Source organism: Hyla sarda, chromosome 2 (genome assembly GCF_029499605.1).
Source record: "Hyla sarda isolate aHylSar1 chromosome 2, aHylSar1.hap1, whole genome shotgun sequence".
NCBI lineage: Eukaryota > Metazoa > Chordata > Amphibia > Anura > Hylidae > Hyla > Hyla sarda.
In genome coordinates, this window is record NC_079190.1 from 402,883,311 (window position 1) to 402,907,207 (window position 23,897).

The following is a 23,897-nucleotide window of genomic DNA, read 5'->3' on the forward strand; positions in this document are numbered from 1 at the left end:
CCCTCCCATCATACACACATCAATCTATCATACATTTACCCATCTATTATACGCACACTAATCTATCTTGCATACATCCATCTATCATACACACACAAATGTAAAACATAAACACCCATCTTTCATATACACAGGCATATTTAATACATTCCCACATATGCCATATCCGATCATCAACCTCCTCTCCTCCCCCCCCATCTCCCCCCCCCCCCCCCCATCTCCCCCACCCATGCATCCTCTGTGTCCTCACCTCCTGCTGAGGATGTAGGCCAGAGGCACCAGAGATCTCTGGTAACAGGGTTACTGATGCTGCTCTATGGGTAACACAGTTGACTGCATCAGCAGCACAGCTGGAGTCCGGGGATGGAGCAGGGTTGGAGACAGGGACATGTCAGGGGCTAGTAGCAGATGTGCATGCTCCTAGCAGCCCCTGACCTCTCCAGCCTGTGCCAAATTGTTACAGGGACAGCATGGGCCACTGGGGGCAGAGCTGTGCTATCATGAGACAAAGCACTCCCATACTATGAGTGACACCACTTAGTGTGCTCCCACAGCAGGAATAAAGAGTGCTGCCTGTAATGGTACTGGGGAGGGGAGGGGTAGGTGTTTGTGTTGTTTGATCAGCTTTAAAGTCACAGTGAGCAGTAACTTGCGACAGGCAGGCGCAGGGCAGAGGTAGGCAACACAGAAGCGTAGCAAGGTAAGTACATTGAACTTTCACTATGGTAACAGTGACATCAACATTTTTTTTTTTTATTACATATTCAAGAAGACAAATTCTAATGTATAACAATTCTTTAGACTAATGTGTGAATATATGGCAGGTAATATATGGCAGGTGGCAAAAAGTTGTTAAAAGTTGAGTTACCCATTTACTATTACTGTTTTAAAGTATAGGTGGAATCATGTGTCTACTTGTGCTTCTAAAAAAATGTCATATTAAAAAATATAGATTTAATATAAAGAAATTAGCTAAGATATATAAACAAGGTGACCTTGTCTTTCAAGAGCTATATGTTAGCAATGGAATAATCATTTGCTTTGTCACTATTAAAATGTTACATTGTCATCTATTTTTTCTCTTCCAAAAACTTTAAACATTCTTAAGAATCAGTACAGAATTATCTTTTCTTTCTCTAGATTCACCTTTTAATTATAGCTTTGCTTCTTGTTTTGAAAGTATTTAAAGTGCTGAGTAAAATAAAAAAAATAACAGAGGACTCTAAAAGCAATAAATATTACATCTTTGTATTTTAACACCTTTCATAATGGTGTGTAAACCAGAGGACATTTTATCTGTACATTGTAAGATGCATTAAACATTCCACAGGGACAATTAAACAGGGATAAGGTATTGTTTGGAATAAATAATAGATTGTCAGCTACAAATAATATACAATGCCTATTTTATATGTCATATGATGAGTATTCATTTTATTTTACTGGCACTGTAACTTTCATCTCTGTTGCCTTAGCAAAACAAAACATATTTCTTAGTCATTTAAATGCAATATCACATTAGCCTGTTTTGTTCTTTAGCTTTTACAACCTTTGGGCAATAGTTTGTCTTAAAACTTGTGATCTGTCAAAGGATCCTTCCTTTCCAATGTAAAAGAAGAGTGGTGCATTTGCCATCGAAATCAATCAGATTACTCTTCTCATAAAAAAAAAAAAGGCCTTTTGAAAATGAAACAATCTGATTGGTTGCTATGGGAAACTGCACTATTCTTCCTCCACACAAGTTTTGATAAATTTCCCACATAGATCCTACAGAAGCAATTGTTGCTGCTTATCAAGCGTCATAACATCATTTCTACAATAAATAAAAAATATTGTCTGCAATAAATAAAAATATTCAAAAGTTGTCAACATTTAAGACAGTTGACAATTGTCCCAGGAGTGAATGTGCAAGTACTTCCACCCAAGGCTAAATGGGGAGCGCTCAGAGGAATTGAAAAAAATAAATAAAAATAAAAATAAAAACACAAGGGCTACATTTTTTTTCCCCAAACAGAATGAAACAACATGTCTTGAAAGGGGATGCAGAAACATTACTCGTAAAACAGCATTCTAACACTAATTTTCCTTCCAAAACGTATACATCTACCTGTTTAGTCATAGTTTTGGTCCCTGTGTTCCTTCTCACGGCATCAAAAAATGCCTTCAGCAGCAACCCATGTGTGTAGCAGATTACAAATTCCATTGTGCATTGTTAACACCATACATAGCTGTTTCCCTTCACCTGTATTGCCCTGGCTGTTATACAGCACGGTTTCACCCTGTTGTGCACTTAAAGGGGTACTCCAGGCCCCCCACAATCAGACATCGTATCCCCTATCCTTTGCATAGGGGATAAGATGTATTAGGGCGGAGTACCCCTTTAATACTAAACCTAGAAAAATGGTGACTGCATGTATATACATTTGTACCATTATATAAATCTGCTCTTCTAAAGATACCATATGAATCAATATTAAAGTGTACATAAAGTAGAAACAAAAAGAATTATACCGAAATGAGCAACCAAAATCAATAATGGTTTCATCTACAATAGACGAGAAAAAATGAGAACAGAAATAGCATTCAATTTTTAAACCTTTATGTCTCTGGTTTCAAAATGAGAACAAAGTAATAAATCATCAAAAACTACAAATAAATGACATTTTATAAATAAGCAAAACATATTTCAAGTTAATTCTGCATTCTCTTTTTTTCTCAACATATTTTTTGCTTCCTTTCTTCAATCACAGAATAAGTTATTTCCAATGATGACTTTATCATAATAAAATTAGCAGGATACACAGATCTGAAATGAGAAGGGAAAAAAAACAAGGAAAGCAGGTTAGTACATTTATTGTAACCCATCCACACATTTCCCGCACGCACCGCACCGCACCACATGACTACAACTCCCAAGCATGCCCTTACAGTAAGGACATAATGGGAGTTGAAGTCATGCAGCAGGGCTGGGGGGAGATGTGCAAGCGGGTGACAAGCTTGTCACCTTCCCCCACTGCATCACTACAACTCTGCTGGGAGTTGTAGTAGTGTTGCATGGGCGAGAGATGTACGGGCGTGAGAAAAGCTTGTCATTCTTCCTGTACATCTCCTACCAGCTCGTCCCACAGTGCCTGTGAAGATGAAAGTATAAAAAGTCTCACAAAAAGCCTCACGTGCGACTTTTTGTGTGACTTTTTAAAAATGCTGTCATAGGCAAGTTTGTAAGCCAGGTATGACCTTGCTTACACTTGTGACTTTTTGAAGGGGGTTTGCAACTATTATTTGCTTACGTTTGACTTTCGACAACTTTTGACAATGATATATCCTGGACCACTGCAATGTCAAAACTGAAAATTGCTTAGGTAGGGCAGATTGGTATTTTTTGCTCACCCACAAAAGTCGCACAAAAAATTGCTAAGGCGCGCATTCGACTTTTTGTGCAACTTTTGTAAGCAAAAAAATTTGCTTAAAGGACAAGTCTCACAGTAAACAATTGTTCAGCTTTTAGTGCTGAAGGTAAAGTTATACAGGTTTGTAAATCACTTCCATTACCAATGCTGCTTAGAAACAAGCTTTATCTGCATTCTTCTGTCTGACAGGAAATTCAGCTGTTCCAGGTTTTCATGACTTTCGACCCCCTATTCAGGCTGTTATCAGCAGCATCCAGGGGCCGTGACGTGACAATTACCCAGAAAACCCCTGTGCTGCAGAGAGCTCCCTGAACTCGGCCTTAGCCCCTCCCATCTGATGAATATTCACACTGTCCTCCCTCTGTTCTGCAGTGATTGGCTGAGCAGCACTGCCTATATGCCGGCTGATTCAGATCATAGTTCTCTCCCCTCTCCTTGCTAATGTTTTTACACTGATAAGGAGAGGGGGGAGGGGAGGGAGCTGCCAACGAAGGGCTGTCACACTGAGAATGGAGGGGAGGGAGAGTAGAATTGTCACACTGAGCACTGGGGAGAGAGGAGTGCAGGGCAGAGGAGGGGGGAGGTGATTGTGCCACTGTAAAGCTGTTTCATTGAGAGGAGGAGGGGGAGGGAGTGATTTTACAGTGTAAAACTGCAGCTTCAACTCCAGGGTCCCTCTCTCTGAGCACTGAGATTACATTTTGTTTCCTCGTGGCCACCCTGCTGTATAGGGCTAAGATTGGAGCTCAGTGTTATGTGGGAGTGACTAACATAAGTTAGGGGAGGTAACAAGTTCTCTGCTCAGGCAGCTGAGGGCAGGAAATGTGAGCAGTGCATGCAGGGAAATGTAGTCTTTGAGATCACAGGCATAGCCACCATAACCAGGAAGTAACTGCAATTTATGAGCTGAATAGCTGGTGAATGGGGGGCGGAAAAAAAATCACAAACATGTCAGAGAGGTGGTAGGTGAATATACTATGGAATGGCTAGGTATTTTTTTTTTCTTTGCTGCATGGGATATCTTCTTTAAGGACGTGCGCCGTGAATGTACGGCACTGCTTAGCGCATCTTAGCGCACAGTGTCATACATTTATGGTGCAGTGTTCCGGGATTGCCACGTCACCGGATAGGGTGAGCGGGCCGGGACAGCTGCTGGTATCTAACAGCAGCCATCCTGGCATATTGCCCAGGCTGGTCCTGAGACCCCCCATGTCGGTGATTGCCGGTCAATTCAGAACGGTGATCTGCGTCAATTCCGGGTCATACAGTGACCTGGTGACCCAGAATATAAGGGGGATTGGGGGTGTCCAAGTCCCCCCCAGTCCAGCTGAAGGGATAGGAGTTAGGTGGCCGGGGGGCCACCCCTCCTATCCTTGCTATTGGCAGGTGAGAAGCAGATCGGGGGCGGGGGGGTTAAAGTTCAGTTCCTCCCTTCTGCCCACCGACGGTAATCCGAGCAAAACGGGGGAACTGTCCTGTGACTGGCGGCAGCATAGGTGGAGGTCCCTTACCAGTGATCGGCGGCGGCGGGCGACGATTCTCTCGCCCCCCTGGTGCGGCTTGTGGTGTCCAGCGATCCTAAAGAAGCCTGTGAGTGGCCTAGAAACATCTGGAGGGCTACAGTTTGGAGACCACTATACAGTGGTCTCTCAACTGTAGCTCTCCAAATGTTGCAAATCTACAAATCCCACCATGCCCAGGCAGCAAACTGCTGTGTGGACATGCTGGGATTTGTAGTTTTGCAACAGCTGTAGGGCTACAGTTTACAGATCACTGTCAGTGATCTCTAAACTGTGGCCCTCTAGATCTTGCAAAACTACAACTCCCAGCATGCCCACACAGCAGTTTGCTGTCTGGGCACGCTGGGATTTGTAATTTTGCAACATCTGTAGAGCCACAGTTTGGAGATCACTGTGCGGTGGTTTCTAAACGGTGGCCCTTATGATCTTGCAAAACTACAACTCCCAGCATGCACAAACAGCAAACCGCGGGAAACTCAACTGTGTGAATGTACCCTAAAAACACTACACTACACTACGACATAATAAAGGGTAAAACACTACATATACACCCCCTTACACTGTCCCATCCCCCACCCCAATAAAAATGAAAAACATATCGAACAAACGGAGCCTCCAGCTGTTGCGAAGCAACAACTCCTAGCATTTCCGGACAGCCATTGACTGTCCAGGCATGCTCGGAGTTTAGCAACAGCTGGAACTCTTTTTATTAGAAAAATATAAAACTTTTACAAAACACAAAAACAATGCTTAATCAACTGAAACATAACATAAACAATAAAAAAATATATATATAAACTTTTTGTTACAGAATAAGAACTCAACTTTTTGTTAGAGAATAAAAAGACCTTCCTAACCGGCCAGCCCAGCTTAACTCAACTAACAAATAATGCTCAGTTTCTTGTTCAAAAGATAACACCCCACCCTCAGATCCTGACCTGGGCAGTCCCTGAGCGCCAGAGGCTTATGGAAGTGGGTCAACCGAACCAGTTTGTCAAGGAACTGCCTTGACTGGGCCCTGATCTCCCACACTCCCCACCGACGTTTCGCCTTCCGAGTTGGGGTAGCGTAAGCCGGAAGATATCCATGGGGTGTACGGAGGTACTTCACTCGCCCCCCTGTCTCCCATTCCTGGAAGAAAGGCCAAAACTATTCCCTGCAGGAGAGTACCCACGGAGGAGCCCTCTCTAACCAGAGGTTTGCAATGTTAGCTTTCAAGAAGGTGTTCGTTAAGAACACCACCGGGTTTACCATAGATAAACCCCATAGTCTCCTCGTGCAGTATGTAACCTCCCTCTTGACTAGGTTCAACCTGTTCCCCCATAACAGTTGGAAAAACAGGCTGTAGATCCTATTGTAGTAATCCTCTGGCAAGATACACACGCTGCCCAGATAGATAAACAAGGGGAGCAGGTATGATTTGATCAGGTGTACCCTTTCCCTGACATTCATAGACCAACCCTACCACTTGTCCACCTACTGAGCAGCATCCTGGAGCTTACCATTCCAGTTTTTGGTGAGGTAATCATCCTGGCCGAATGTGATGCCTAACACCTTTGTTGATTCTTCGGGGCCCTGGAAGGGCGTCCGGGAGATCAAACGTGGGATCTCCCCCTCCCAGCCAGAGGCTCTCACACTTATCTTAGACCTGGATGCCTCCGAGTAGCGGTCCACCTCTGACTTCATCACATCGACCTCCTCCCTCGAGGCGACGAAAATAGTGACAACATCAGCGTACGCCACCACCCTCTGGAGGGCCTCCGGCTCCGCCAGACTCATCTCGACTCCCGCCAATGGTCCGCGACTCACCCTCCTAAGGAAGGGATCGATCGCGAACACATATAAAAGCGGGCTCAAAGAACAACCCTGACGGACTCCGGACCCCACCTCAAAAGAGCGGCGAGACCAACTGTTCGCCAGCGGGAAACTCTCTGCCCCTGCATACAAGATCTTAAGCCAATTAACAAAAGTACACGGTAAGCGATATCTCAGGAGGACGGACCAGAGGTATTCATGGTTCACCCGATCAAATGGTTTGGCCTAATCCAGGGACAGCAAGTACCCCTTCCAGAGACCTACACTACTCCGCTCCACTGCCTCCCGGACATCGAGAACAGCACTTAAGGTGCTTCAGCCAGGAACAGTGCAGTGCTGGGCCCCCGAAAGGAGCCAGGGTGCAAACTTCACCAGCCAATTAAACAGTATCTTAGACAGAAGCTTCCTATCCATATTGAGAAGAGCTATGGGCATCTAATTCTCAATTCGGCTCGGATCTTTACCCTTTGAAAGAAGAATCAGGGTCCTCATTGACTTCGGCAGAGTGCCCGAGGATAGGCACTCATTGAATACCTCAGTCAAGAGGGGAGATAAAGACTCCTTAAAGGTCCTGTACTACTCGGATGTTAAGCCATCCGGACCTGGCGACTTCTTAGGGACAAGCCCCTCGGTTGCCAGTCTCACTTCCTCCTCCCTGATTTCTTCTGCCAAAACACCAAGAGAGGGGTCTACCCCTGGCTCAGGAATGGTTTCAGCCAGGAAAACCGATGTCTTGTCTCGATCCATATCCTTCCTTCCCAAGAGGTGCGAGTAGAAGGATCTGACAACCTCCAAGATCCCTGATCTGGACCGATTCAGAGATCCTGTACTATCAATCAGTCCTGAAATGACTTTACTACTCACTGACAGCTTGCAGTTTCTGCAAGGGTCGGGCAGGCGGTACTTCACGAAATCCCTCTCAAAAACCAAAGATGCGTGCCTAACGTACTGACACCTCCTCAGCAAGGACTTCACTCTGGAGATACCTCTCGACTACCTCCAGTCGAGACAAGGAGCTCGAGTTTCCTCCTCAGACCCTGATACAGGCGATACCTGTTCAGGGACCTGAGGCTCGAGAGCTGGCGGAAGAACCCGCTTCTTGAATATCTCCCACCACTCTGACTTACTACTACATAGGTCCAGTAAAGGTACCTGACTGAATAAAATCCTCAAAGGACTGTCTTACCTCCGCTTCCTCCAGGAGGGACGAATTCAGCTTCCAATAACCTTTACCCATCCGAGGGGTCTCTGAAACATTCAGGGAAAACAAAATCATATAGTGATCGGAGAACTCCACCTCAACCACGGACACTGCGGAAGAGACTGCTTCCTCCTTTAAATAAAACCTGTCTATCCTAGACCTGCAGCTGCCTCGATGAAAGGTGAAACCTGTGTGGCCTGAGGGGCTCCCGATGTGGACATCCTCTAGGCGAGCTTCCCTAACTATACTGTTGAGGGCGACACTGTCCTAAGCCAGCCGATCATTGGAACCTCTCCTATCTTGGGATCTCGTGACTTTATTGAAATCCCCTCCAAAAATCACTTGCCGACTTGTAAAAAGAAAGGGCTTGATCTTCATAAAGAGATCTTTTCGTCCCCACTTTTTTGTGGGGTGTAGATGTTAATGAGTCGGAGCTCTTGTCCCTTCATGAAGACATCTAAGATCAGGCACCTCCCCATTTCTAACTCAATGACCCGTCTGCATTCAACTGGAATAGAAAAAAGGACCACCACCCCACTATACGGCTCAGCCGCAAGAGACCAGTGGGAGGGACCACGCCTCTACTCTCTTCTGGCTTTAACCAGAGAGGCTAGATCTGACAACCTGGTCTCCTGTAAAAAGAAAATGTCGACTTCAACACGGCCGAGAAAATCAAAGGCTGCAAATCTAGCCGTATCTGACAAATACTGGCACAGTTAATAGATGCCAGCATCAATGCCGCCATACACGGCCGCCATACAGGGTAATTGAGTTAGATGACCTTACCCCCTTATTTTTTCTTGCCCTTCTTCTTTACCGCCTCATCCCCTGAAGAAGAATGAGCATTCTTACTTTCTTTGGATCTCTTTTTTGATTCAGACTGATCCATCTGCTTCCCGTCTCAATCTGGCCCTGAGTTAGCCCTGCCCTCCGAGGAAGAAGCCTCAACAGGACAGGCCCCCCTCTCTCATGCACCCCATCCTTGCCACCCTCCTCCAATGAGGGGGAGGAGATGGTATCAAGGACAAGGTACCTGTTTGACAGGTCAATCAGAGGGGGGGCAGGTAAGCTTTCTTTTAGGGCCTGGCCTGTAGCACTTGAAACAGAGGGCTGAGACCCCCCCTTTACTACTCTTTTGCCCTTGTCTTTTTTCGGCCTCTCCCTTCCCTCCTCATCCACACTTACAAAGTGGGAGGAATCAGAAAGATCAGCCTCTTTGCCTTCCTCTCTGTTAAGCCTCGTAATCTCCTCATCCAGCACATCATCCCCCAGGGTCTCAGCAATATTTGGGCTAGCGACAGGAGCAGGGCCAGGAGCTACCCCCGCCACCTGGGAACTCTCCAGCTCCCTACTCCTCCTGCGGTTTTCCTCTCGCCTTAGTTTGGCAGGCCCCTTCTTGCTCTTCATTAACCCTGTTGCTCCTTCACCCCTGCCCGTACCCTCCCCAGCCGGAGCGGCCAACACATGGGAAAAGGCACTGGGACAACGGCTGAATGGGTGTCCAAGGACACCACACAGATGACACCGGATCTGCCTACAGGATGTGGCCAGATGACCTGCCCCAGCACACAAAGCGCAAACCTGCACAGTGCAGGCTGCACTAAAATGGGTAGGACTATCACACCTGTGGCAGACCTTAGGCTGCCCCTCGTAGAAGACTTGGATTCTGTTACGTCTGAGGAAGGCTGCCAATCGAATGTGGGCAACAGTGCTCCCTGAATGCCTAAGCTTGACGGAAAACGTCCAGGCCCCAGACCTGATCCCATGCTCATCTAGATTTTTCTTTGGCATGTCCGTCACATCCCCATACCGACCCAGCCAGGTCATGATGTTGTAGCAAGAGAGCGACTCGTTATGGGTCCAAACGGTCACTCTCTTGGTCGGGTTCTGCCGGGATATCGCTTTTACAGCAAAATCCCGCCAGCCAGGCTCATCCTTCACCATCTTGTAATTCGACCAGAAAAGTTCAAGACCCTCTGGCCGAACAAAGCTGATGTCGAACTCGGATGAACCATAGGGGTGAATCAGGGCAAAGATGTCACTCGCCCTGAACTCCATCTGAAGGAGGAGCTCAACCACTCTCGCCCGAGTTGGTCATGCATCTTTGCCCCTCCAAATCAGACAGGCCACATTCCTACGGTTACTATCCTGCCCGGGTGTCGGGAGGGACCACACCACCTCCCCATTCTGTTCTCGAAAGGAACTGAGACCATGTCTCTCTATCCAGAAAGACTGGTCAACCGAACCCCTCCCTTCTACCTCAATTGACCTATCGCCCTTACGCAGAGCCTCCAGGAGGCACCGCTGCAAGTGACCCCCAGAATCAGATGGAGACGGGGACTGCCCTGATTCCCCGACAGCGACACTGGCATAGCTTCTAGCAGTCACCACTGGGGGGGGGGGCAGCTGAACCAGCCCCTACTTCCTCAGTACTCCCAGCAAATCCAGCACCCCTCTTTTGCACACCGCTAACACCCCTCTCTTGCATACAACTAACACCCCTCTCGTGCACTTCATTAGCACCCGTCTCTTGCACATGGCTAACACGCCTCTCTTGTACAACTCTAGTACCCCACTCTTGCACTCTGCTAACCTTCTCATGCATCATACCATCACCAAAAATTTTATTTTTACTTTCAGAGGATACTTCACTCTCTTTTACACTCTTTCCTTTCACACCATTATCCTGGCTGGACTTTGCTAGGCTTGCCGGGTTGTTTACGTGCGCCACGGGGGTTCGCGGTCCTAGCACCGCCCCTGATGACAGCACTTTCGGTTCTGGCGATGTCGATTCCGGTGATGTTGCTACCGGCAATGCTGATGACGATCCCAGTGGGAACTGCTTCACACTGGGTGGGAGCTGTCCCTCCGGACGCACCCCCACGCCTTCTACAGCAGTCAATGTGCAGGGATTTCCCTCCCTCACAGGGGAAAGCCCCACAACATCAATGCAACCTTTGGGTGCCTCCTCACCTGACTGCCCAGGCTTTTCTGCCAATCCAGACACATGGACACTCCCTCCCTCACAGGGGAATGTTTTGCTATGCCTAGATCGCTCGGGGAACCGCCCCCCGAGCAGACACATTTCCAAGCACATTAACAAGCTTCGGGCAATCCTGCCCACCTTAACCCCTTAAGGACCGGAGGTTTTTCCGTTTTTGCATTTTTGTTTTTTGCTCCTTGCCTTTAAAAAATCATAACTCTTTCAAATTTACACCTAAAAATCCATATTATGGCTTATTTTTTGCGCCACCAATTCTACTTTGTAATGACGTCAGTCATTTTGCCCAAAATTCTATGGTGAAGCGGGAAAAAAAATCATTGTGCGACAAAATTGAAAAAAAAACGCTGTTTTGTAACTTTTGGGGGGCTTCCGTTTCTACGTAGTACATTTTTCGGTAAAAATGACACCTGATATGTATTCTGTAGGTCCATACGATTAAAATTATACCCTACTTATATAGGTTTGATTTTGTCGGACTTCTGGAAAAAATCATAACTACATGCAGGAAAATTAATACGTTTAAAATTGTCATCTTCTGACCCCTATAACTTTTTTATTTTTCGTGTATGGGGCTGTATGAGGGCTCATTTTTTGCGCCGTGATCTGAAGTTTTTAATGGTACCATTTTTGCATTGATAGGACTTATTGATCACTTTTTATTCATTTTTAAATGATATAAAAAGTGACCAAAAATGCACTATTTTGGACTTTGTAATTTTTTTGCGCGCACGCCATTGACCGAGCAGTTTAATTAATGATATATTTTTATAATTCGGACATTTCCGCACGCGGTGATACCACATATGTTTATTTTTATTTACACTGTGTTTTTTTTTTTTATTGGAAAAGGGGGGTGATTCAAACTTTTAATAGGGGAGGAGTTAAATGATCTTTATTCACTTTTTTTTTTCACTTTTTTTTTGCAGTGTTATAGGTCCCATAGGGACCTATAACACTGCACACACTGATCTTCTATGTTGATCACTGGTTTCTCATAAGAAACCAGTGATCAACGATTCTGCCGCATGACTGCTCATGCCTGGATCTCAGGCACTGAGCAGTCATTCGGCGATCGGACAGCGAGGAGGCAGGAAGGGGCCCTCCCGCTGTCCTGTCAGCTGTTCGGGATGCCGCGATTAGCCGCGGCTATCCCGAACAGCCCGACTGAGCTAGTCGGGAACTTTCACTTTCACTTTTAGCCGCGCGGCTCAGCTCTGAGCGCGCGGCTAAAGGGTTAATAGCGCGCGGCGCCGCGATCGGCTTTGCGCGCTATTAGAGGCGGGTCCCGGCTTCACTATGACGCCGGGCCCGCCATGATATGACGCGGGGTTACTGTGTAACCCCGCGTTATATCAGAAGAGCAGGACCAAGGACGTACCGGTACGTCCTTGGACCTTAAGGGGTTAAGCCTGTACTGCCCCTCCCTACCAGCAGGACAGGAGGGCTCTGTGTTGTCTGCAGCCATCTTAAATACGGTTTTCACCATGTACCCCCCATGCTGGCCTGCTTCACAGCAAAAGCGGGGTCTGGCAGACTGGGGGGCCCAGACTGCTGGAAAGAAGAAAAAACAAGCCTAGTCGTCTCTTCTTTTTCCTTTTACTTCTCATCTTCCTCTTGCCCTTCACCTCAGTTTCTGGACCCAAGTCATTTCCAAATGAGATGTTCTCAAAGGGGGTAGGTGATTATAGGAACACTATCACCTTAGCAATCCACCACCACTTAACCCATTGCTGCTGTTGTCGCTGTTGTAGCTGTCATCCGAACTTTCAGGTAGGGCTACCTGAGCCGGATTTATATATGCTCTTTGTGAAGTGTCCTCCTCCATTTCACTCTCTTCTGCACCACCTTCCTCAGCACTGTCTTTTCTTTCTCCCCCACCATCCTCCTCTACACCATCCTCCTCTGCACTCCTTTTGATTTGACTGACCTCCTCCTCCTCTCCTTCTGGGCTCTGCATTTCTCTAAACAGATCTTCATTAGAAAGTTTTTCCATGAAAATGCCAGCCCCTTCCACGATCTCCATCCTCACCCTTTCTACCTCCTCGGCCTCTTTTTGCAGAGTGTGCACTTTAGCTGCATACACTGACCTCAGATTCCTTGAAGCGTGATCGGCCTGGTAACGGGCAAATTTTAAACTCTCCCTTAGGCCACGAAGAGTTTTGCCGAGACGCTCATACTCAGCCATTTTAGCTTGGACTCTGGACCCGAAAGTGGCCAAAGACTCCCTAGGACCGCTTACCCCCCATTGCTGGGGCTCAGAGGTATCAATGGAAGTCCCTAATGGTGAAGTCTTGCTGTGCTTTTCCTCACCTCCATGTAGGCCTTTTCCTGTAGCCTTGTTTGTAGCCTTGCTTGCAGACATGCTTGCAGCCTTGCGGCTTCCGTCCCCTCCTGGGAGTTGGTCGTTGCAGTGTCTCTTCCACCCCCTGCCGGCCTAGTACGGGAGGTGGAGGTCTGGGGCTCCATGCAGGGAAGGCTGCCACAAACCTGAGGAAGGGCTGATGGAAATCCTGCTGTTCTCTAGTTCTCTGGTTCTCCTGGAGCACACAATCACACAACCTCAATTCAGCTGGAGCCACCCTGGTTGGGAATCACTGGTGTATAATACACCCCTATGCAATCCCTAATATAGTCCTCAAATGCGCATGACGCTCTCTCACTTTGGAGCCCTGCCGTATTTCAAGGAGACAGTTTAGGGCCACAAATGGGGAATTTCTGCACTCGAGAGCAATTGCGTTACAAATTTGGGGGGCTTTTTCCTCCTTTTACCCCTTCTGAAAAGGAAAAGTTGGGGTCTACACAAGCCTGTTAGTGTAAAATAACATGCTGGTGTTGCCCCATATTTTTTATTTTCACAAGAGGTAAAAGGAAAAAAAGACCCCAAAAATTTGTAACACAATTTCTCCTGAGTATGGAAATACCCCATATGTGGGTGTAAAATGCTCTGCGAACGCACAACAAGGCTCAGGAGTGAGAGCGCACTATGTACATTTGAGGCCTAAATTGGTGATTTGCACAGGGGTGGCTGATATTACAGCAGTTCTAACACAAACGCAAAAATATAAATACCCACGTGTAACCCCATTTTGGAAACTACACCCCTCACGCAATGTGACAAGGGGTATAGTGAGCCTTAACACCCCACAGGTGTATGACAATTTTTGTTAAAGTTGGATGGGAAAATGAAAAAAAAAAAGTTTTAACTAAAATTCTGGTGTTACCCTTAATTTTTCATTTTCACAAGGGAAAATAGAAAAAAAAAGCCCCCCAAAGAGTAAGAACATGCCCCATATGTGGATGTAAAGTGCTCTGCAGGTGAACTGCAATGCTCAGAAGAGAAACAGCGCCATTGGGCTTTTAGAGAGAAAATTTGTCCGGAGTTGAAGGCAACATGTGTTTACAAAGCCCCCATAGTGCCACTTGTGACCCCATTTTGGAAACTACACCCCTCACATAATGTAATAAGAAGTACAGTGAGCATTTATTTGCTCACCCCACTGTTCCAAAGACCTGTCAAACCCCAGTGGGGTGTAAATGCTCACTGAACCCCTTATTAAATTCTGTGAAGGGTGCAGTTTCCAAAATGGGGTCACATGTGGGGGGTCCACTGTTCAGGCACCACGGGGGGCTTTGTAAATGCACATGGCCCCAGACTTCTATTCCAACCCAATTCTCTCTCCACAAAGCCCAATGGCGCACCTTCTCTTCTGAGCATTGAAGCAGAGCACTTGACCTCCACACATGGGGTATTTCCATACTCAGAAGATATGGGGTTACACATTTTGGGTGGCATTTTCTCCTATTACCCCTTGTAAACATGTAAAATTTGGGGGAAAAACAGCATTTTAGTGAACAATTTTATTTTTTTCATTTACAAATCTGACTTTAACAAAAAGTTATCAAACATCTGTGGGGTGATAAGACTCACTGTACCCCTTGTTACGTTCCGTGAGGGGTGTAGCTTCCAAAATAGTATGCCATGTGTTTTTTTTTTCTGTTCTGGCACAATAGGGGCTTCATAAATGCGACATTCCCCCCAAAAACCATTTCAGAAAAACTCACTCTCCAAAATCCCATTGTCACTCCTTCCCTTCTGGGCCCTCTAGTGCACCCACAGAGCACTTGACATACACATAGATATTTCCTTACTCCAGAGAAATTGGGTTACAAATTTTTGGAAGATTTCTCTCCTTTCACCCCTTGTAAAAATTAAAAAACTGGGTCTTCAAGAACATGCGAGTGTTCAAGATTTTGAATTATCTCCTTCACTTTGCTGCTATTCCTGTGAAACACCTAAAGGATTAACACACTTACTGAATGTCATTTTGGATACTTTGAGGGGTGCAGTTTTTATAATGGGGTAATTTGTGGGGTATTTCTAATATGAAATCCCTTCAAATCCACTTCAAATCTGAACTGGTCCCTGAAAAATTCCGATTTAGAAAATGTTGTGAAAAATTGGAAAATTGCTGCTGAACTTTGAAGCTCTCTGATATCTTCCAATAGTAAAAACGTGTCAACTTTATGATGAAAATATTAAGAAGACATATTGTATATGTGAAACAATATATCATTTATTTGGGATGTCCATTTTCCTTACAAGCAGAGAGTTGCAAATTTAAAAAAAATGCAAAAATGTCTAATTTGTCATCAAATTGTGGAATTTTTCAACGAGAAACAATGCAAGTATCGACAAAAATTTACCACTAACATGAAGTAGAATATGTCTCGAAAAAACAATCTCGGAATCAGAATGCAAAGTAAAAGCATTCCAGAGTTAATAATGCTTAAAGTGACAGTGGTCAGATTTGCAAAAAAGGGCTGTGTTCTTAAAGGGGTTGTGCGCTGCCCTAAAGGAAGTTCATTACTCCGAACGCCGTGTGCGGGCTTCCGTGTTTGCGGCTGCTTGGCGTGACATCACACCCGTCCCCTCGTGACGTCACGCCCGCCCCCTCAACGAAAGTCTATGGGAAGGGAGCACAAGGGGGCCGGGCATGACGTCACGCCTGGCTGCCATGAACACGGAAGCCCGCACACAGCGTTTGGAGTAATGAACTTCCGGACGCTGCGAGCAGAGCTCCGAAAGGCAAGGCAGCGCACAACCCCTTTAAGGTGAAAATTTGCTTGGTCCTTAAGGGGTTAAATCTCTTGATAAATCTCCCTCAATAAGACCAGGGGGTGCACAAACGCTGCTTGGAATATACATTAATATAAGTATATACTGTAGGCTGAAATGATAGTATTAAAAAAGAGCTGCAAGATTAAAAGGTAAAAATTACTCACAGGTTCCTAGGGAAGTAAAAGAGTGTGGGCCTTGCAGTGGCAGAGCTCCTGGGCGATGTCTGGAAAGGCATGCTGTCTGCATGCCTCCATTGACTGCCGGCCGTGCGCTACCGGACACTGCCCAGGCACACCCCCAATGATGCCATTAGGGGCGGAGCCAAAGAACGGAACTGACAAGCTCCATGGTTAGGCTTGTATGGCATTGGGTGTAGTGGCCGGTATAGTTAAAAAAAAATTGTCCTGGTTTAAAACTGGCTGGAGCAGCAGAGCACAGATAACACTGATCAATGCTATGGCATAGCATTGAACAGTGCATGAAATCCACTATGAGTCCCCTATGAGGACTAAAAAAATACTGTAAAACATTTTTTTTAACAAAAAGAAACATAAACATATGTGGTATCGCCGCGTGCGTTAATGTCCAAACTATAAAAATATAATAATAACAATGAAAGAGAAAAAGAGTCTCAGCTCACCTGGGGCGTGCACGGCTACCTCCAACCAAAGCAGAAAAAAGTAGAAAAAGGCCAGCACGGCTGAATGAAATCTTCAAAACTTTATTCACGAATCCTCGTTAAAAACCTTCATGGTGGCAGAAAGACACGGACATATACAAAAGTAGAAAAATTGCACATGGAAAAACAGTCCCAAACAAGGCTGACGCGTTTCAGGTTGCTATACCCTTACTCATAGCTTGCCAATACTCAAATGAGAATGCCTTATATACTACAAGGCCATCCCTTCCATTAGGAAGGGGAGGGACATCTTATGTCAGTGTGCAATCCAACACAAGTAAAACCAGGAAAATACATGCATAATTAAAAAACTCACATATAAAATCCAATGGGACTATATAACAGCTATGAGAAACAAAACCAATGATGGACTTTTTAGTAATGTAGTATTAAGTCCGTCTTGTTATTCAGACCATGCGGATATATGCAATTCAACAAGTAAATCCACATAATCTCTCTATTATGAAGAATGCGTATAAGATCACCTCCTCTTTTACTTCTTTTGATTTTTTTCAATGCCATAAAAATGCAAGGACGATATGTCTGAATTATGTTTAAGAAAAAAATGTTTTGAGACATTAGACATGCTAGGTATCAAAGGACCTGCAGCATGCCTGATATGCTCCTGCATTATCTTTTTTAAGGTGCGTTTAGTGCTACCTACATAATCCATTTTGCAAGTAGTGCAGGTGACTCTATATATTATGAAGGTACTATCACAGTTAATAAACTCGCGAATCATATGGATTTTAAAAGAGTTTATTAACTGTGATAGTACCTTCATAATATATAGAGTCACCTGCACTACTTGCAAAATGGATTATGTAGGTAGCACTAAACGCACCTTAAAAAAGAGAATGCAGGAGCATATCAGGCATGCTGCAGGTCCTTTGATACCTAGCATGTCTAATGTCTCAAAAAAATTTTTCTTAAACATAATTCAGACATATCGTCCTTGCATTTTTATGGCATTGAAAAAATCAAAAGAAGTAAAAGAGGAGGTGATCTTATACGCATTCTTCATAATAGAGAGATTATGTGGATTTACTTGTTGAATTGCATATATCCGCATGGTCTGAATAACAAGACGGACTTAATACTACATTACTAAAAAGTCCATCATTGGTTTTGCTTCTCATAGCTGTTATATAGTCCCATTGGATTTTATATGTGAGTTTTTTAATTATGCATGTATTTTCCTGGTTTTACTTGTGTTGGATTGCACACTGACATAAGATGTCCCTCCCCTTCCTAATGGAAGGGATGGCCTTGTAGTATATAAGGCATTCTCATTTGAGTATTGGCAAGCTATGAGTAAGGGTATAGCAACCTGAAACGCGTCAGCCTTGTTTGGGACTGTTTTTCCATGTGCAATTTTTCTACTTTTGTATATGTCCGTGTCTTTCTGCCACCATGAAGGTTTTTAACGAGGATTCGTGAATAAAGTTTTGAAGATTTCATTCAGCCGTGCTGGCCTTTTTCTACTTTTTTCTATAAAAATATAATGTTAACTAAACCGCACAGTCAATGGTGTATATGTAAAACATACCCTAAAATTTGTATACCCTAAAAATTTATAAAAGTGACCAAAAGTCTCATCAAAACACAAATGGTGCCAATAAAAACTAGGGAACACGGCACAAAAAATTAGCCCTCACACATCCCCGTATACAGAAAATAAAAAGTTATAGGGTCAGAAGAGGATAATTTTAAACATACAATTGTTTGTGCAAAAAGTTATAATTTATTAACAGAAGTAAAACAAAATCAAAACTATATAAACGGGGTATTATTTAAATCAGATGGATCTACTGAATAAAAATAAGCCATTAGTATAAACATTTTAGTTTAGCGAACATTTTAAACATGATTATAACAATTACATATATATAGCATTCATGTTTTTTGGTATTTGGATGTCACTATCCACAACACAAAGTGCACAAAGTAGAAAACGCTAGTGGCTAAAAAATAATGCCAATTACAATAGTTTGGACTCCCCATTGTGCTGATCCACAAAATCCACATTTTAATAATGATGCACAGGGATAATATAATGCTACCGTATAATAAGGATCTTTTTGGTTTAATCTATATTAAGTCTAATGCTAGGCTATTAGGATCAACCCCACTATTTCCAAGTAACTAAAGTAAACATTTCTTACCCATAATAGGGAATAACCACCACACTCCTCCAACCTTGATGCACATTTCTGGATCTTTTTCAAGAGTCCTTAAAGAGGCACTGTCATTTTATACCTTGTAGTACTACTGGTAAGATGACTTTTTTAAATTTACATTTACTAAAAAAAAATGTCAATTTTACACAAAAATCTAAAATGAAAATAGCAGCCACTAGGGGTCCTCTATCTATCTATGCATATAGATAGATAGACTACTCTGTATTTTGCAGCATACTGAATACCAGCCATAAAATGTGTTGGTATCCAGTATAGGGGATCACCACTGCACCACTACAGCCTTCAGCTGTTCCTAAACTACAACTCCCATGATGGGAGTTATAGTTTTGCAACACCTGCGGGTACAATTTTTGTAAAACTCTGTTTTAGAGCTGTGTATTCTCCAGCTGTGTGCTTCCAGCTCTTGCAAAACTACAGACAAAAGATGTGTGGGCTTGCTAGGAGTTGTAGGTCTGCCACCGCTATAGTCAACATTACTCTAACACAGTGCTTTACAAACACTGCAGCTCCAGCTTTTGCAATGCAAAACTACAACTCCCAGCATGATACACATAGTGACAGCTATGTTGATTAGCATCCAGCTTTTCTAGGAACAGATAGAAAATGTATGCATAAAAACTACTGTGCAGTGATTTGCAGACTACCAGGCTGGTCCCAGACTCAGAGCAGATGAGTCACCACAGTGAGGGAGAGAGATGGATACGCCCCCTCAATAAGGCAAGAACAAAAAACATGTGAGCAACATATAAATGCTATTTGTTAGGGATATATAGATCCATGACCCCTTTTTTTTATTTTATTTTTTATTTTTTTAGGATTAGGTACTGAGTAATATATCACTTTTTTTTATGCACTATGACAGGTGCGCTTTAACCCCTTAAGGACATAGGGCGTATCCATACGCCCCCGTTTCCAAGTCCCTAAGGACCGAGGGCGTTTGGATACGCCCTGAGCATTTCCGTCCCCCACCGCTAGCCGGAGGGGAGCCGGAGCCGGATGCCTGCTGAAATCGTTCAGCAGGCATCCCGGCATATCGCCCAGGGGGGTCATTATGTCCCCCCATGTCGGCCCCGAACAGCCAGAGCCTGCAGGAGTGAGGTGGCACTGGTGCCACCTCACGATCGCCCTGATTCGTCGGCCGGATTACCTGCCGACCAATCAGGGCCCTGCTGCGGGTGTCACTCCCGCACCCCCTCCGCCCCTCTTCCGGAGGACATGAGCGGGTGCGGGCAGAAGACCCCGGGTGCTGGGGACCCCGATTCCCGGCGTCCCTGTTGGTCCTGCAGTGTGGATCGTTGGAGGTGAGTGACAGCCTCCTGCTGTTGCTTAGCAACAGCTCCCAGCATGCAACAAGGGCATGCTGGGAGCTGTAGTTATGCAACAGCAGGAGGCAGACCACCACAACTCCCAGCATGCCCTTATGGGCATGCTGGGACTTGTAGTTTTGCAACAGCTGGAGGCACATTCTTTCTATGGAAAAGTGTACCTTCAGCTGTTGTGTAACTACAACTCCCAGCTTGCACAATCAGCTAAAGTGCATGCTGGGAGTTGTAGTGGTGCATCTGGTGGTTGCATAACTACAACTCCCAGCATTCCCGTTGGCTGTCGGTGACTGCTGAGAGTTGTAGTTTTGCAACAGCTGAAGGCACACTGAGTTAAGTAGTAAACCAGTGTGTCTCCAGCTGTTGCATAACTACAATCCCCAGCATCCCCAGCCAATGTAGTATGCCTCCGGCTGTTGCATAACTACAAGACCCAGCATGCCCTTCCGCTGTCCGTACATGCTGGGGGTTGTAGCTTTTGCAACAGCTGAAGGCACACTGGTTGCAAAACGCTGAGTTTGTTACCAAACTCGGTGTTTCACAACCTGTGTGTCTCCAGCTGTTGCAAAACTACAACTCCCAGCATGCACTGATAGACCGTACATGCTGGGAGTTGTAGTTTTGCAACGGCTGGATGTTTCCCCCCCCAATGTGAACGTACAGGGTACACTCACATGGGCGGAGGATTACAGTAAGTATCCGGCTGCAAGTTTGAGCTGTGGCAAATTCTCTGTCGCAGCTCAAACTGCCAGCGAGAAATTACTGTGAACCCCCCCCGCCCGTGCGACTGTACCCTAAAAACACTACACTAACACACAATAAAATAAAAAGTAAAAAAACACTACATATACACATACCCCTACACAGCCCCCCTCCCCTCCCCAATAAAAATGAAAAATGTCTGGTACGTCACTGTTTCCAAAATGGAGCCTCCAGCGGTTGCAAAACTACAACTCCCAGCATGCACTGATAGACCATACATGCTGGGAGTTGTAGTTTTGCAACAGCTGGATGTTCCCCCCCCCCCCCAATGTGAACGTACAGGGTACACTCACATGGGCGGAGGATTACAGTAAGTATCCGGCTGCAAGTTTGAGCTGTGGCAAATTTTCTGCTGCAGCTCAAGCTGCCAGCGAGAAACTACTGTGAACCCCCGCCCGTGCGACTGTACCCTAAAAACACTACACTACACTAACACAAAATAAAATAAAAAGTAAAAAAACACTACATATACACATACCCCTACACAACCCCCCTCCCCTCCCCAATAAAAATGAAAAACGTCTGGTACGCCACTGTTTCCAGAACGGAGCCTCCAGCTGTTGCAAAACAACTACTCCCAGTATTGCCAGATAGCCACTGACTGTCCAGGCATGCTGGGAGTTTTACAACAGCTGGAGGCCCCCTGTTTGGGAATCACTGGCGTAGAATACCCCTATGTCCACCCCTATGCAATCCCTAATTTAGGCCTCAAATGCGCATGGCACTCTCACTTTGGAGCCCTGTCGTATTTCAAGGCAACAGTTTAGGGCCACATATGGGGTATCGCCGTACTCGGGAGAAATTGGGCTTCAAATTTTGTGGGGTATTTTCTGCTATTACCCTTTTTAAAAATGTAAAATTTTTGGGAAAACAAGCATTTTAGGTAAAAAAAAATTTTTTTTTACATATACAAAAGTCATGAAACACCTGTGGGGTATAAAGGTTCACTTAACCCCTTGTTACGTTCCCCGAGGGGTCTAGTTTCCAAAATGGTATGCCATGTGTTTTTTTTTTTTTTTGCTGTTCTGGCACCATAGGGGCTTCCTAAATGCGGCGTGCCCCCAGAGCAAAATTTGCTTTCAAAAAGCCAAATGTGACTCCTTCTCTTCTGAGACCTGTAGTGCGCCAGCAGAGCACTTTTCACCCCCATATGGGGTGTTTTCTGAATCGGGAGAAATTGGGCTTCAAATTTTGGGGGGTGTTTTCTGCTATTACCCTTTTTAAAAATTTTAAAATTTTGGCAAACCAAGCATTTTAGGTAAAAAAAAAAAAATTCACATATGAAAAAGTCGTGAAACACCTGTAGGGTATTAAGGTTCACATTACCCCCTGTTATGTTCCCCGAGGGGTCTAGTTTCCAAAATGGTATGCCATGTGTTTTTTTTTTTTTGCTGTTCTGGCACCATAGGGGCTTCCTAAATGCGGCATGCCCCCAGAGCAAAATTTGCTTTCAAAAAGCCAAATGTGACTCCTTCTCTTCTGAGACCTGTAGTGCGCCAGCAGAGCAATTTTCACCCCCATATGGGGTGTTTTCTGAATCGGGAGAAATTGGGTTTCAAATTTAGGGGGTATTTTCTGCTATTACACTTTTTAAAAATGTAAAATTTTTGGGAAACCAAGCATTTTAGGTAAAAAAATAATTATTTTTTTTACATATGCAAAAGTCGTGAAACACCTGTGGGGTATTAAGGTTCACTTTACCCCTTGTTACGTTCCCTGAGGGGTATAGTTTCCAAAATGGTATGCCATGTGTGTTTTTTTGCTGTCCTGGCACCATAGGGGCTTCCTAAAGGTGACATGCCCCCCAAAAAACATTTGTCGCTCCTTCCCTTCTGAGCCCTCTACTGCGCCCGCTGAACAATTAACATAGACATATGAGGTATGTGCTTACTCGAGAGAAATTGGGTTTCAAATACAAGTAAAAATGTTCTCCTTTTTACCCCTTGCAAAAATTCAAAAATTGGGTCTACAAGAACATGCGAGTGTAAAAAATTAAGATTTTGAATTTTCTCCTTCACTTTGCTACTATTCCTGTGAAACACCTAAAGGGTTAATACACTTACTGAATGTCATTTTGAATACTTTGGGGGTGTAGTTTTTATAATGGGGTAATTTATGGGGTATTTCTAATATGAAGGCCCTTCAAATCCACTTTAAACCTGAACTGGTCCATGAAAAATACCAAGTTTGAAAATTTTGTGAAACATTTCAATATTGCTGCTGAACTTTGAAGCCCTCTGGTGTCTTCCAAAAGTAAAAACTCATAAATTTTATGATGCAAACATAAAGTAGACATATTGTATATGTGAACCCAAAAAAAAAATATTTTGAATATCCATTTTCCTTACAAGCAGAGAGCTTCAAAGTTAGAAAAATGCAAAATTTTCATTTTTTTCATCAAATTTGGTGATTTTTCACCAAGAAAGGATGCAAGTTACCAAAAAATTTTACCACTAAGTTAAAGTAGAATATGTCACGAAAAAACTATCTCGGAATCAGAATGATAACTAAAAGCATTCCAGAGTTATAAATGTTTAAAGTGACAGTGGTCAGAATTGCAAAAAACGCTCCGGTCCTTAAGGGGTTAAGGGGTTAAAGTAAGAAACTTGGATCCACAGCACAAGTGTGTTTATTCAGTTAACCACATCCCTTACAGAATGCAGCATTTCTATATGTTTCTGTCATTTTGAATTAGGTCTTGTCACAAATAATGCAAAACTAGCAGGTAGCACAACAGTAACAAAAAATTATAGGTTATAATGTAGTGAATACACTTACCATATGAAAACAGTGCATTCTGTGGCTCAGAGCGGTCAAGGTTTAATATACTCTAGATCTATTCTTTTTTTTACCTTTGTCCTCTC

General features: G+C 44.4%; 1 long non-coding RNA gene across 2 annotated transcripts; it reads right to left on the minus strand.

Annotated features, from left to right (window-relative positions):
- Positions 1-2,675: 2,675 nt before the first annotated feature.
- On the minus strand, positions 2,676-23,897 carry LOC130358007 (uncharacterized). Of its 2 annotated transcripts, XR_008889367.1 has the most exons (4): positions 23,812-23,897; positions 16,710-16,815; positions 13,261-13,487; positions 2,676-2,806 (listed from the first exon to the last, which is right to left on the minus strand). It is a non-coding gene; the product is annotated as an uncharacterized LOC130358007 (long non-coding RNA). The 2 variants fall into 2 exon arrangements; XR_008889366.1 differs by lacking the exon at positions 23,812-23,897 and having other exon boundaries at positions 16,710-16,955.